At 42.2% G+C, this 15,691-nt stretch overlaps 1 long non-coding RNA gene across 1 annotated transcript in view; it reads left to right on the top strand.

The window, feature by feature from the left end:
• LOC115271264 overlaps nt 1-15,691 on the top strand; it is a 268,475-nt gene that overhangs the window by 101,905 nt on the left and 150,879 nt on the right. The window contains exon 2 of the long non-coding RNA XR_003899870.1: nt 7,223-7,294. This is a non-coding gene — a long non-coding RNA (uncharacterized LOC115271264). The remainder of the gene's footprint in view (nt 1-7,222; nt 7,295-15,691) is intronic.

Below are 15,691 nucleotides of genomic sequence, written 5' to 3'. Positions count from 1 at the left end.
ATGTTATGTAGCCTGAAAACTATATTTATTACCACTCTCCTTCTCTCTCTCTCTCTCTCTCTCTCAGCCCAGCTAGCTATCAGCGAGTATTTAATATCTCCCTGAAAGGAGTTTGTCCTTGATTCCAGCCAGTGGTTACAGGGCCAATGTGGGTATCACATCCCAGCAAAGAAAGGTGTGTGACTCTTCATTTCTCCCTCTTTCTCATCTATGGCTTTGTGAGTCCAATTGCTATGTCTTCATTAGCATGCTGTCTATTATCTCATTCTCAAGCCCAGACATTGGCACATACTTAGCTGCATTTTAAATTTACACGATTAGATTCAGTTTTTCTTCACTTCAGTTGATCATTTTAATTTCCTTTTTCTAATTTCCACGGGGTGAATGAGAGAGCTTTTCAAAGATCTTGTTCCCATTTCAAAATAAACCTTTGGACCTTGCCTGAGGGTTGTGTTCTTTAAATTTGATACAAAAACCTAAAACATAAAAATTAGCTGAAGAGACTATAAGGTCTACCATTAAACACTTGGATGCTCTACAAAGTGTCCCCTATCTCCTGTTAAGAATCAGAGCAAATACCCTCCTATGGAACAGTGTCGCTCAACGAATTAATGAAGACTTCACCTAGGGGGTTCTCTTTTCCTGGAACACAGATTTGAAAATTAAAGTTCTCTCTATAGCTATAAAGTAATATCTCCAGTTCACCACTCTAACAGCTACAGTTCAGATAGTAAGATACAGTTAAGATAGTAAGATACCCAGCCATTGCAATGAAAGAGCTCTGTTTTTGTGTGTGTCAGATTTGGGGATTTCATGAGGCTAGAAACAGGTTTACATGCAAAATGTACTAGTAATTGCACTCTTTGGTTAAAACCATTAGTAGAGGCCAGGTTTTTAACTCCTCCCCAATTAATTTGCTATTGCTATTTACATTTGGGAATATTATTTTTTAAACTATTAGAAAATTGCTTAGAAAGATTTTCTAACCAACAAATGGAAAAAAGCCATTTAATACCAGCATGGTCACTAATACATGTAGGAGGAAAATGTCCAAGTACAAAGACAAAACGAAGTGGAAATGAGTTTTGCTTACTTCTTCTGGCCCAGGAAGTAATAGCTAGCCAATGTAGATTTTCTGATATTCAATTATAAAGTCTTTTTTCAGGGTAACAAATGAGTTATCAGTTGCAAAAAGGACTTTGGAATTGACTGGTTGGGTTACGTATTGTATGTGCGTCTTTTCACCTCCCAGAAAGAATCAAGACTAAGCGCTGAAAGCACAATTTGGTGTGGGGGGAGAGGGGTTCCTGAGCTTTGTGCTCAGGTGGTGAACATCCTTATTGAAAGTTGTTCACCAATATCCCATCTTCCCCAGATCAGCAGTAATGCTACGTGATGTCTGTTAGATTGAATTACAGTTCTTTTCCAGGCTACATCAACGAGGACAAGTGGCCATCAGAGAATTCTAATGTCCAATCAGTTTGTTGGCATTGTGAGCAAAAGAGGCTGTCAGGGCCTCCATCAAAAGATTCACAGGAGGTGAGATGGGTGTTTGCAACCTCCAAAATCACCAGAGCTTGCAGCTGCGTCACTGTAAATTCTCTAGTGTAACCACTGTAAGTCGACAGATGAGAGCTCTGCCATCGACTTAATGATTTTACCTCCCAACGAGCGGCAGTAGCTATGTCAGTGGGAGAACCTCTCCCACCGACCTAGCGCTGTCCACACCAGCGCTTAGGTCCATGTAACTTACTTTGCTCAGGGGGGTGGCTTATTCATACCCCTGAGTGACGTAAGTGGTAGTGTAGACAATTAGGAAGTGCTTCTTTCTTTAGATTTTTTTTTACACTTCATTTCCTGCAGGCAGATTAAGATGGGTGGATCCCATTAATTTACATTGAGGAATGTTTAGAATGGCTGCTGCCCTAGCTAGTTTTTTATTAAAGGAAATAGAAACACATACTAGAAAGTTTTCTATTTAATTGATTATTCCTTTTGAATCAGTTGCAGGGTTCACAAATGTTGTTGTGCACTTACTGCTGTGCAGTGGATTTTCAGTTTAACGGTGGGAGAGCTGAGACCAGGGGTGGTGGGAAAAGTGCTGACTCTCTTTTACAACTGCTCTTCCCACGAACCTTTCTAAAAAATTGATATATAAAGGAAGGCAAGGCAATAGTTAATCAGCTTAACACACCAAAAGGTCCAGTCCTAGACCCAGTTTTTCCAATGGCTGATAAGCCTGAAGAATCTCGGCATGATGTGTAAAGGGAGTCAAGGTGGCCTGTTTTATTAATGGAAGTTTATGTGCCTGCTTGCAGAGATCAGGGAGCACTGTACATATCTCTGACCTCTCTCACCAGCTGGGACATCCATAGGGCTGCAGTAACACCTGTATAATTATGGAGGTGGGAGACAAAACCAGTTCCTGTACTTAGGTACATAGAGAGCTTGCAGGCGTATCTTTTCCCTCCCACTCCATTCATTGCCATACCTATGACTGCCCTTGGGAAAGGAAGGCAGTGACATAAGCATTACACGTAGACCAAGTTGGAACAAACTCTTTTGTCAAAATCAAAACGCTTCATGTAGCTGTATCCATTTTGAGAGAGGCTCACCCGCTATAGCCTGGTGGTTAGGGCACTGGCCTAGGATTGGGGACACCCAGGTTTCAGTCTCTACACTGCCTTTTTTAAAGCAAAGTTTTTCAACACTGATCACTCTGAATCAGGCAGAGCAAGGACTTGGATCTGGATCTCCCAGACCTTAACCACCAGCAACAACACCCCGTTCTGTTTCAGTTCAATAAGGGACATTTTGATGTAATCCCTTTTGTGCAAAAATGTTTGAAAAATTTTGTTTTCATTCCAAAAACATTTAGAACCCTCAAAAAGTTGCTGTGAAACAGAACGGAATTGTCATTCTGTAGTCAGCTCTAACTACATGGCCACCACAAGGCAGATGCTCGCCCCCTCGGAATCCATGTTAGCATCTAACGGTGTAACACCTAAATGGCCCACAGACACACACCTCCTGGGAACTCTGTGCAGAAGACTCAGCTGGACCCAGGTTTCGGCCTGCTCTGTGCAGCGAAGGTTGTTTCTACATCTACCTCCTTTGATTCTGGTCAATTCAAGGCCTAATGCAGCCACCAGGGATGCCTGGTGTTAACCTGAATAGATTTCCTCTTTTAATAAAGAGGGATATTAAGAATTAATTGGAGGTATTTTACAGTAAGACATGTTAAACACTCTTCTACCTCCTTTTATCTACAGTATTATGGAATTAGTGTAACATTTGCCTTTTGTCATAGAGACAGAAGCTTAGGCTAAAAGATTTTCAGTTTGCCTCAACTTTTCACATTTTGAAGGATTCTTAGTGCCAATTGCAGCTTTAGGTGCTATTGGAAGCACATTATAAGGTTGCTTAGGGTATTTAGCTTCTGAGCTCTCCTGACCACATCCCATTAAGTTAATTGAACCTGAGTATTGAATTCACAGCCCCTAAAAATTCTTCTTTTGAAATTTTCAGTTACATTTCTTTGTTCTTTTCAACCGTTAGTTGTTTTTTAATTACTCTTTTGTCAGAGCACAGGATCAGTGAACTAAAAGCCTTATCAATTACTCTTTCCTATTTGCAATTTGATTCTGAGATAGTCATCCTCAAATCTGCACTGAACTTTCTTCTGAAAGTCAATTGAAGTTTTCTCTGGAATTACAGAAAAAGGCTACTGCCCTTTTACCTAAATTTGAAATATTCCCACTGCCCTTTTGTTCAATACATTGTGTTCATTCTCCTCAGATACAAAACATCCAGTCTCTCTTCCTGCTTCTACTTTAAGAAGATGGGCTTTAAGACTTGAAGTCACAGGACTGGATTTTCCATTGCCTTCAACCTTTTATCATCCTTCACCCCAGTGTAAAGTGGGTGTAAAATGTTACCATATCACAATGGTAGTACTTTTACACCAGTGCAAAATGAGTACAATGACCACACATGGGTGCACTACAATGTAAAGTAAGGCCCAAATTTTATAGGATAAAAATGCCACAATTTCCAGGCGCATGAGGACAAGAAATCATTATATTCTCTTCCTTTGCATGGAGATGCTCTTGCTGGTTACCTAAATAATTTTTTAAAAGCTACAGTGATTTCCTAAGAAGAATAATTACAGCTTAATCTTTACCAGTCTGGCAAGGTGCTGTTTGTAAACCACAGATGCGCAAACGTTCTCACTGGAAGCTTTCAGAACAGATGCTATGAACTAGTTTTATCCTCCAGTATTTGGAATTATGTGCCACATTGTAACTTTACTTTATCATATGTTTTCTATAACTGTAAAATTATATACAGAAATATGCTGTATGCCTTCTTGATTCGTCAAAAGAAAATACTGTAAAATTTTTAACTTAATGCTGACGTGAATCCTTTACTCATCCTGTTCAAAATAAAGCTATATTAAAATGAGTACTTCCCCTTCTTTCTGGATATTTGGAAAATATATATATATTACTATATGTAATATGACTATTCCCTGAACGCATGCTCATGTTGTTTTCTAACCCTACATGCTTTGAGCAGTTAGCCTTTTTAATTAAATTCGAAGGAGAGTTCTGACAGCTGTTGAACCCCCACCTTCTCTCCCAACCCCTGTACTGTTTAATGCTAAACGGTCCTTTTTTAAAATAAGTGACCATTGCCAACCTGAGCCAGATGGCAGCATTTACCACATTATTAGACTGCAACTTGCATTGCTGATGCATCTGAGCAGCAGTTCAACTCCTCTTCCACTGTACTATACTGATAAATGTATCAGACAATGAATCACCCTTGTGGTGCCTAATGCAGATTATTGGTAAGTAAATAAATGACATTGTCATCAGGGTCATTTGTAAATACAGTTGAATTCTAAGCTGCAAACATGCTTCTTCTGGGCTTAAAACACAGAGTTTTCACTTTAAAAAAACAAAGTATAGGCCCAGCCACGTAGTAATATTACTTAGCACTGAGGATCTCAAAGCACTTCAGAGAGGGTGGTGTCTATCCCCATTTTATCCCTTTAGGAACCAATGCCTGGGAAGGATAAGTCTCTTGCCCAAGGCAACCCAGTGATTCAGTGGCAGAACTGAGAAGAAAACCAGGTTTTCTGTCGCCTGGTCATGTGTCCTGTCCACTGCCTACATTGCCCCCTTGTTAATACTTGGGATGTGAACTGTAAAACCAGATTTTTTTTAAATTAACAAAGTGGGTTAAATTACCTTTGTATATCATCCAAGGAGAAGAAAATCAGATGTTAGATCGCCGCTTAGTGGAATGTTTTCTTGGCCAAGTTAGGCTGGATGGGAATTCTTGAGACCCCAGCTACTGCTAGCTCAGCAGCAGGGATCCATATAAAGTGAAATTAGGCCTTTTCTCAACCAGGGAATGACTGACATGGGAATCAAATACGCATGTGCTATGGGATAGGTTAGCCACTGGGTCAGCCAACCAAACGTTTCCAAACTACAGTCCATCTGCTCATGGCTGAACGTTTTTTTTATTTCCAACTTGCCTTTTTCTACTCATGAACTGTTTTTGATCAGATTGTAAATGTGTAAAACAGTCCCTGGCTCTCAAACACACACAAACTGCTTAAAGCAGTGTTTCCCAAACTTGGGACGCCGCTTGTGTAGGGAAAGCCCCTGGCGGGCTGGGCCGGGCTGGTTTGTTTACCTGCCCCGTCTGCAAGTTCGGCCGATCGCGGCTCCCAGTGGCCGCGGTTCGCTGCTCCAGGCCAATGGGAGCTGCTGGAAGCGGCGGCCAGTACGTCCCTCAGCCCGCACCGCTTCCAGCAGCTCCCATTGGCCTGGAGCAGTGAACCGCGGTCAGTGGGAGCCGCAATCGGACGAACCTGCGGACGGGGCAGGTAAACAAACCGGCCCGGCCCGGCCCGGCCCGGCCCGCCAGGGGCTTTCCCTACACAAGCGGCATCCCAAGTTTGGGAAACACTGGCTTAAAGAATAATAAATAATAGACACACAGGATCACAAATAAGATACACATTAATAAAAGTGAGTAAGAAATACTTGCCTGCTTCATTTAGCAGAGGGATGGTCTGGGTGTTCCCATCAAAGTCAAGGAAGCCAGGGATGAGGATGGAGAAAGACAGGAGGAAGCAGGGACAGACAGACACACACAGTGAGATGGAGGGCAATGTTCTGCTCTTGTTTACACCCAGGGAATAGCTTTATTGATTCCAGGACCAGATCCCCAGCTGGTGTAAACTGGAGTAGCTCCATTGGCTGCAATATGTTGGCTTATGTTAGTTGAAGATCTAGCACTCTATCTATTGATGTAAATCGAATGTCTTCAGATTTTGGCTAACATAACAGAGCAGGGTTTGGCCAGAATTTAAGAAGATGCTGAGACAGTTTCTGACAACAACTTGTGAGCTAAGTCACTTTTGATTCATTTGCAGTTACCTTGGCCACCAATTTGAAATTTAAGAGAAATGTGATGCGTATTTCAGAAATGACAGAGGTATAGCACCAGCCAAAGGTGGGAAACAAAAGGGTGAAGTTTTGCCCTAATATGTTGAGTGCCTGTTCCAGTCAGAGGAGCAAATGCCAACTCAAGAAAAAGACATGAAAGAAAGCAATGGCTTGCAAATTAAAATAAACCTTTGCTTTTTCCACTGGGTCTCTGCTTATGGAAGGAGCAGATGCTAGAGGAAGAGTTCAGACCTCCTCCTTCAAGTTCCAAAAGCAGCAGACTACCCTCCAGCTGAAGCAAGAAATGCACTTTTAAAACGGTGGTGGCAGTTTTCCAGTGGCTAACCTGTATTGTCACAATCAATACAAGCAGGTGGCAATGATGGTTCTCTTCAAACTAATTACAGAAGATTGCAAATTGATTTTTTAATTAACCCCCTCCCTGAGTTGGGTGGGCTAGCAGCAGCTCTCCACCTGCTCTGTCACGCTGCTCAGCTCCTGAAACCATTCAGCCACCTTTTCTTTCGTGCCTTCCTTGTCTGCACGATCCTTCTGGCTCTCCTCAAGCTTCACTAACGGAGGAAGAAGAATCCCCCATGTCCTTCCCTCTGTCAGATACATATAGATCGAACTATTCACTGTGGCTAGGGATGTAATTGAACTTACCATGTTTATTTTAAATCCTGTTAATGTTTGTTTGCTGTTGCATTTTTAAATCAACTAATGGCTTTTTGTTTGTTTGTTTTTGTTTTTAGCTCCAGGTGGCAGAACTCAACTCTTGGGACATCTCCTCATCTGGTGCTGAGCGCTATGGAGTCTAAGCCTGGGTAAGTGATCCATAAAAGCTTCTAAGTAATATTATGGGGGCTTTCATTTAAATGTCTTCCTCATCCCTGTTCCCTTTTATTCCTTCCTCAAAGCCTTTCTGGCCAAGGAGAGATGGTCATGGCTCCCTCTCAACTTCAATGCTATTTCTGGATTAGCTAGAGCTCGATTAGGTCTTCTTTCTCCAACTCCCACCCCTATTCTTCAGTGTAGTCTTCCTCTCACCCCCTGAGGCTGTAGGCAAGCTCAGGACCCCAAGTTCCTATCCCTAGACAGCAGCATGACATGCTGCCACTTGAGCACTTCAAGGAGACACTATAAATCATTGTACCCTTCACAAAACAGCTGCAAGGGAAAAGAAAGTCACAGTGCCTTGCCAACTCAAGGGATTTGTGCCAGCCCCAGGTGGTGTGAAGCATAAGGCAATGGAGTGGGGTGACTGCTGACATTGCTTTAGGTGCACTAAGGATAGCAATTAAAAATTATGCTGCCTTTTGAGAGCAAGGCAAGTGTCATTTGGCACAGAGTCAAGGGGCTGACAAGAGTGCCAGGTGAGTTTGAAAATCCTTTCAGGGGTTGCTAATAAACCTTTTCCCTGCTCCCATCCTACTTGGATGATGATCGTACTGAGTTAACCAGTGTTCTTTATTTGCCAGAGCTTGCCCAACAGGTTAGCTGCCTGCTTAAGTCTGTTATCCTGCATGCACCTATTTCTGGATATGGGGACTACCTCAGTTGACATGAAGGTTTGAGTTTTTTTGTTTGTTTGAAAGTCTCCCTTTACCATCTCTCCTAAATTTCCACTAGTAGTCCTCTTCAATTACCTTATTTCTAATACTGTGGCTATATTTTTAGTAAGAAAAATAGTAGCATATGAGCTTAAATCCATCTGTGTTTGCAAGCATTTTACTGTGCATTTTTCAATCTAATTCTTCCACTGTTGTAATGCTCTTATTACACTGTTGCTTGTCAACAATTTCAGTCAACTTATGGTCTTTCATCTTTGACTTCTGAGTACTTCTAGATTTTGTGCAACAAATTCATCTTTTGTATGTTTACTTCATTTGGGAAATCTGCATCCTTTAACAAAAATATTACCCTAAATATTTATCTCCATGAGAGCAAGGCAAGTAAATGTTACAGCTAAACAGAGAGTGCTGGGAGTTTATACAGTGCACTGGAAAATGCTATTTAAGGGAGGGACTAAACAGCGTGGGTGGTTTAGTCCACAGGTAGGTCGCTAGTTCAAATTTATATGAGTGCAGCGGTAACCCATCTGATGGACTGTAGCTGTGAAATGAAATAAGCTTATGGGCAATCTCCAGGTCATAGCAGCTAGGGGCCAAACTAAAATATACAAATAGAAAAAACATCACCACAATGAACTCCCTCAGCCAGTAGAGGTTTAAGGAATGATTGTACATGGAGACTGATCTTTTTTTTATCTACAGGCACAAAAAGATGGAGGGAAAAATACTCTAGAAAATTAGGTTCTATGTTTAGAAAGAGAGAGTCCTCTTAACAAATTGAATTAATACTAGAACCATTAATGCAATATGTACTATTATGATTAATAGTTATTTTGGCAACCAAAAATGTTGAAGTGCCTCCCAAAATAGATAAAAGAAAGAGATGACAAGCTAATTTTAGACATGATGTAAAAAAGACAATAAGGTGGAGGTTGGGGTCAGAAGGACTGATAATGCAGGCTTCAGCTGAATTTGTAATGAGGTGGTTCACATTCTCCTTTCTAAACAAAGAATATGCAGACATATAACATTATGGTGAATGGGAATGCTAGTGGTTCTCCAACTTTTTCATTCTGCAAAACAGAAAAAAAAGATCTTCCCATGGACTGCTTCTCCTCCCAACTTCCGAATCACTCTTAATGTTCTTCGTCTGTTCTGGTGGTCCATGGAGAGTCCCTATCATACACAATTATGCTTTGCTAGTAAAACAAGGAACAATAATATAATCTGATAGCATTGTCGCTGAGATAAAGCATATGATAACTTATTATTTTAGTTGATCAGCAGGGTGGCCTAGTACAACACACTCCCCACTGGTGGCTTTCATTCAGCTTTCATTCAGCTCATCTCCTGGTTCCTGAAAGACACAACAAAGAAAAAACAACAAAGCATGGAAACTACTGCTATTAACTATGTTCTTAGCATGAATATTGCACCAGTAAACTCCGCTGAGAAAAAGCATAGGAATTGGATACACCACATGTTATACCAGCGCCTTACTGGTTCCATACTGGAGGCTCCATATGGTGATTTTTTTAGAAATAGGTATATCTACCCAGTTTAATAAAATACATATCTGCCACCAAATTGAAAGGAGTCTTGGAATGCCTCCAGTTACTGCAAACCATCCCTGCTTTAGACACTGCTAAGCCATTATTATTGTTACATATTATTTTCATTATGGTAGCACCTAGAAGCCCCATCCAGGATTAGGAGCCCATGGTGCTACGTGCTGTACATACACATAGCAAGCTCTTCAGGGTATGGACTCTTCCTAGCTACATATTTTGGCCAAGGGTTACCATACGTCCAGGTTTTCCTGGACATTGCCTCTCTTTTGAGCCTCTGTCCAGGCGGATTTTTCAAATAATAGACAGTCCAGGATTTTTTCAGACCAGATGGCTGAAGCTCAGAAAGAGCCCTGATTGGTCTGCTTCCCGATTGGTCCCTCCTCTGCATTGGCAGCTGATTGGTCCATTTCCCTGCAGCCACAGCTGCCAGATTCCACCTACCCAGGCCAGGCTCCCAGCGCTGGGGAGGGGGTTCCTCAGGGAGGTGCTGACTGATGGCTGTCGCTGTGTCCTGGGCTTGCTGCCCTGCCACCATGACAGGGAGCAACACTGCTTCCAACCTCCAGTGAGTACCCCTGCCACAGGTACCCTCCTTCAACTCCCCCCACCCCCTGCAGAGTCCTCTTTTTGGGAACCTGAAATATAGCAACTCTGTTCTGGCCAGATTTAGTCCCCTAGAATTTAACTGAAGAGCACCTTGTTTGTTTGTTCTTGCAGTGAACAACATTGTGCCAAAAGGGCAGCTATATCCCAATCACTTTCATGGGAGAAAGGGAAAATGTCCCAGAATCTCTTTAGGTCTTCTCCCCCACCACATCCTCTGTCAAGTGAGACAGTTTATAACAATGTGCTGTTGGAATAATCCGAATTTATTTTTTCAGGAACAAATTGTAGACACTTCCAGCATAAACCACTTAATGTGTTTGTTTATCAAGTGGTGTTGCCTCCTTCCAAGGTGAAAGTGATTGGGGAAGCAAATATAGAGCTTCCCCAGTGTCTTATCCCTGTGTGTCAGAACACACACCCTGGTACCTGGGTTTATCACAGGCTAAGGTGGGTAATTTTTGAGGGAGCCCTTGCTGGACAATGGGGAGGCTATGTCCTGTTGTCAATGCATTCTTTCCCGGAGGTGCTATGCAAGGAATAATATCACTTTCACAGGTAAGAATGTATTCGGCCACCTATTTCTGACACCCAAAAGGCTGCATAAAGCAGGCCCAGGCCCCTTTCTGAGCCACCAGGGCCGGCTCCAGGGTTTTGGCCGCCCCAAGCAGCCAAAAAAAAAAAAAAAAAAAGATTGCGATCTGCGGTGGCAATTTGGCGGAAGGTCCTTCGCTCCAAGTGGGAGTGAGGGACTGTCCGCCAAATTGCTGCCGAATAGCTGGACCTGCCGCCCCTCTCCGGAGTGGCCGCTCCAAGCACCTGCTTGCCAAGCTGGTGCCTGGAGCCGGCCCTGTGAGCCACACACAGTCTAGGAATGCCCAAACGGAGACATTGAGACTAGGGCCCTGAATATTCATCTGCAATTCCAAGGCAGCTTGGATCTCACAGGAGTGAGATCACTCAGGGAACTCGCTTCATACATTGTAGTGGTGTCTCTTCGAAATGTTCACATTACCGCTCCTCGCCCTTCCCGGAGTAAACAGCATCCGCTGGGTTGCCTCTCTGAAGGCTGTGCAGATCAGCCTCCACTAGCTGCCGTTCTGTAGGAGGATCTCCTTGCCCTTCTGCAACCTCTGAGCAGCAGCACAGGCGCTGCTCGGGAGCCTGTGACTGATGTAAATTGTACAGATGCAGATGAAGGAGAGGAAGCTCTAACAGCCGCTGAATGCAGCCTGTGAACACTAGTGCTTCATTGATAGCCAGGATACCTAGGCATTTGCACTTGAAAGGGACAATAAAGAGGTGTCAGAACACTCACGAAGCTGCAAGATTTAAAACTGCAGCGAAGAACATTTTGTGCCATGTGAAAAACGTTGCGGGCGAGAGGTCTGTGTTTTATTGAAGCCTGTTCTAATGCGCCTTGTTTTATGCTACTGAATGGTTTATTTGCCTTCACAGCCTCAGGGGGTAAAGAGGGAGGGAAGCAAATTAAGCCCAAAGTGTAATGACTAGTTAAAAAACTATACAAGGTGTGTCCGGGTTCTTTCTTATTTTATTTGATTTTTGCTTTTAAATAACATCATTGTTGTGCAGTAAGTTTTTTTTTTTCTTTTTTTTTCTTTTTTTGTTTTGTTTTGTTTAAAGCCAGTTCTCGAGGAATTCCACCATGAATTGGTGACTCAGTAATGAGCCGCTCCTGCTCCAGCCAAGCGCTGATGCACAGCAGTGGGGTTATCGAAATGCTCCGCGCTTGCCTTTAGGTCCAGGACAAAAGGTAATTAGGCCAGATCCTGGGCTGGTCTAAATCAGAGTAAATCTCATTGGAGTGACACACATTTACAGCAGGATCTGGTCCATTAGTCTCCTGGTTTGATGTGTTGACATAGTAGTTCACGGGGCCGGCGGGGGGAGGCCGAAAACCTAAAATGCCTATCTGTAAATCAGCAGTGAGTTACTGATTAACAAAGAATACCCGCCTCGCATTTAGCGTCCTGTTAAAAGCACAATAAGCTGTGATTGTGAGCATGATTATCTGTGAGTGTTGCTACTTAACAGCTGCAAATGCGAAAGCTATGTGTGTCTAGGAGAAACAAGGAAATAGAAGCATTGATGACTGTTGTACCACACTACAACTCTAAAAAGCAAGTGTCTTAATCCTGCTGAATACTCCTGAAAAGGAAAATATAACAATATAGTCCTGAAAAGGGAAAATATAAACAGTGTTTGTGCATATCTGTACCACAGGAAAAGATTTAAGAATTAGAGCTTTTGTGGAAGGATGGTCTTGTGAGTGAAGGACAGGAATGAGATTTACATGATCTGCTTTTTCATTCTGGCTCTGTTTATTTTTATTTTTTTATTTTAATATTTTATTAGTATTATTATTTGTATTTCAGTAGTATCTAGAGGCCATAATGGAGGTTAGGTTCTCACTGAGCTGGTTCTAAACAAGCACCTAGGAAGAGCTAGAGAGTCATGCATCTGACAGAGTGGGTATTCACCCATAGAATCATAGAATATCAGGGTTGGAGGGGACCTCAGGAGGTCATCTAGTCTAAACCCCTGCTCAAAGCAGGACCAATCCCCAAGCAGATTTTTACCCCAGTTCCCTAAATGGCCCCTCCAGGATTGAACGCACAACCGTGGGTTTAGCAGGTCAATGCTCAAACCACTGAGCTATCCCTCCCCCCCCTAATATAAATTAACAGAGATGTCCTGTCTCCTAGAACTGGAAGGGACCTTGAAAGGTCATTGAGTCCAGCCCCCTGCCCCTTCACTAGGCAGGACCAAGTACTGATTTTTGACCCACATCCCTAAGTGGCTCCTCAAGGATTGAACTCACAACCCTTGGTTTAGCAGGTCAATGCTCAAACCACTGAGCTATCCCTCCCCCCATGAAAGCTTATGCTCCAATACGTCTGTTAGTCTATAAGGTGCCACAGGACTCTTTGTTGCTTTTTACAGATCCAGACTAACATGGCTACTCCTCTGATACTAGGAAGAGATAGTTCGTGACCCAGAGATTTTGCCGTCTAAATAGACAGGGAGCATCAGGGGGAAACAGAGGCACCAAGAGGTGGCGTGACTTTTTTAAGGTCACTCTGTAAGTTAGTGACGGGACCAGGTCTCTTGAGTCCCTGTCTAGTGCTGTATCTCCTGGACCATGCTGCCTGTCACATGGCCTCTGTGCCTCAGTTTCCCCATCTGCAAAAAGAGTGTAATAATACTTACCTTATAGGGCTGTTTTGTGCCTTAATTAATGTCAGTAAAATGCTTTGAAATCCTGACAATGGATGTTGTACTAGAAGTTCAAAGTGAAAGTGGTTTTATAATGTACTAGATTTGAACTGTGAACAGCTGTCTTTGATATCAGTATCTCTTAGTGAGGAGTATATTTCCCAGGGAAGCAAAGAAATAACACAACAAAGCATTTGTTTTGCTAGTTCTGGCTCTTTGTGCATGTCATCGTGCAAGGCAGAAATACCATAAATGCTGTAATGTCACATACAATCGTGTCAAGCAGTAAACCCATATGAACTTGCAAACTCATGCACAAGCTCTATTTTGGAGAGGAAAAAACCTTGCTTTGAAGGCAACTGAATCAATCCCTAGTTCAAATTACATTTGGAGTATCCTGTGAAGCTCCAATACGCAACTCCAATAGCAATCAGCATTTAAGGTGCAGGCAAATAATGTTTCATTTAAAAGAAATTGAATGAGGATTACTGACAGAGAACATTTTCAATGCCATTTTGTCATTAAAGTCAAATTATGGCATTATTGTCTTAATAGGGTATGTCTCAATAATCTTCTTCTTCTCTCTCTCTCCCTCTCTCTTTCCCTCTGCCTCTCTTACTTTAATGCACAAAAAGCCCCGTGTGTGGTTGGTCTTGTGTCTTCATCTCATTAAAACCTTGCCATGCAAATGTATCATAAGTGTTGCCTGAAGACTTCTGTCTCATGCAAAATTTAGCTTAAATTCTACTGGCATCAAATACTTTGTTATGCACAAACCTTCTGTTTGGTTTGCTGACATTCCTTCTTAGCCGGCTTTCATGGTGATTCATTATCTTGTGATATAGATTTCCAAGTATCATCTTTGTATTGATTTTTATATCTTTAATAACCACTCCACAGAAGATGGCTCCACTTGGTGTCATTGATCGCATCAAAAATTCAAAGCTTACAGAAATACTAGAGGGCTAATTGGTAGCAGAACATTTCAGACTTAATCTTAATGCAGCCTTAATCTTCTGCACTAAACCTACCTGAAGATTTCCTCATTGAGGCTAAAGCACAAACTTTAGTGTGGAACTGGAAATTACATGGTGAGAACACACAAGACCACAATAAACAGAACTGTAATCATAGAAAAATCAGATAACGATGTTTAAACATTAAAATCAACCTTTTACATTTTTTTGGTTTTTTGTACCAGCCTTAAACCCCTGAATTGTCGACATTCTTCATTCCCTCTCTTCCCCCCTCCCCTCCCGTTATTGCAAGCTGTTAGATGAAAAGCGTACATCCAGTTGCACAGGCAGAGGGTTAAATGTGTTTAGAGAGCATCCTGATGAATGTCCTCATGACTTTAATACACTTAAAGTGAAAATACTATTTCTACTTAATTTGTTCAGAAACATGTGGTTTAGAAGGCCATGCTTCCAAAAAGTGGCCACAGGTTTTGAGTTGCCTCCATATTTTGTTGCCATACCTTAGACACCTAAGGCCTGATTTTCTGAGGGTCTGACCTAAGATCTGTACTACTGACAACCAGGCCTTAGGTGTATCTGAATTTGAATCTTCTGAAAATGTGGGCCAAACTGTTGATTTGTGAATTCTTCGCTTCTGCCTAACGTGTGCTGCTAAAGCTTCTTAGAGTCTTTCAGTAACATGCATTGTTAATAACTGAGCTGGATGAAATGTGTGTCTGGTTTTTGTTGCTGATTTTTCATGGATATACACATGATGTTTTCCACCAGATCATTGTGTAGGATTTTGCCCCAATTAACTTTTTTGAGGTTTGTTGGGAAACTTCAAGGGGACTGAAAATAAATTGCATTGAGATACTAGAGTGAAGGGTGTTTTGGAAAGTCCAGTGATAGACAAATAGCATGTAGCAAGAGAACCATGTGAAATCCTGGAAAGCCACTTTCACAAGAAAATTTGCACTTGTTATTTTTTTAAAAGCTGCCAGAGGAGAACGAAGTCCTTCCAAAAGGCACATGGTCTAGAGCAGTAAGCATAGCAAGATTGTCTGACCAGTACTATGGCTACAGATGATCACTCCTACAGATCTCCCCTTGTAGAGAAGGCTAAAGGTTAGCTGCCTCACAGCCCCAGGCCTCTCCCTACCCAATTCTTGCAGAGCCCCATCTCTGGGGTTGGGAATCTGCAGTTGGGTTTGGGAAATATGCATTATTCTCTAGCCTGGTCTTCATTAACAAGTTTTTGCTGGAATAGCTATGTTGGCTAG

The sequence above is a fragment of the Terrapene carolina genome, unplaced genomic scaffold, assembly GCF_002925995.2.
Source record: "Terrapene carolina triunguis isolate 2854851 unplaced genomic scaffold, T_m_triunguis-2.0 Scaffold211, whole genome shotgun sequence".
In the NCBI taxonomy this organism is placed as follows: domain Eukaryota; kingdom Metazoa; phylum Chordata; order Testudines; family Emydidae; genus Terrapene; species Terrapene triunguis.
Note: the sequence above shows the minus strand (reverse complement) of the source record. Positions and strands in the feature narration are given on the sequence as shown.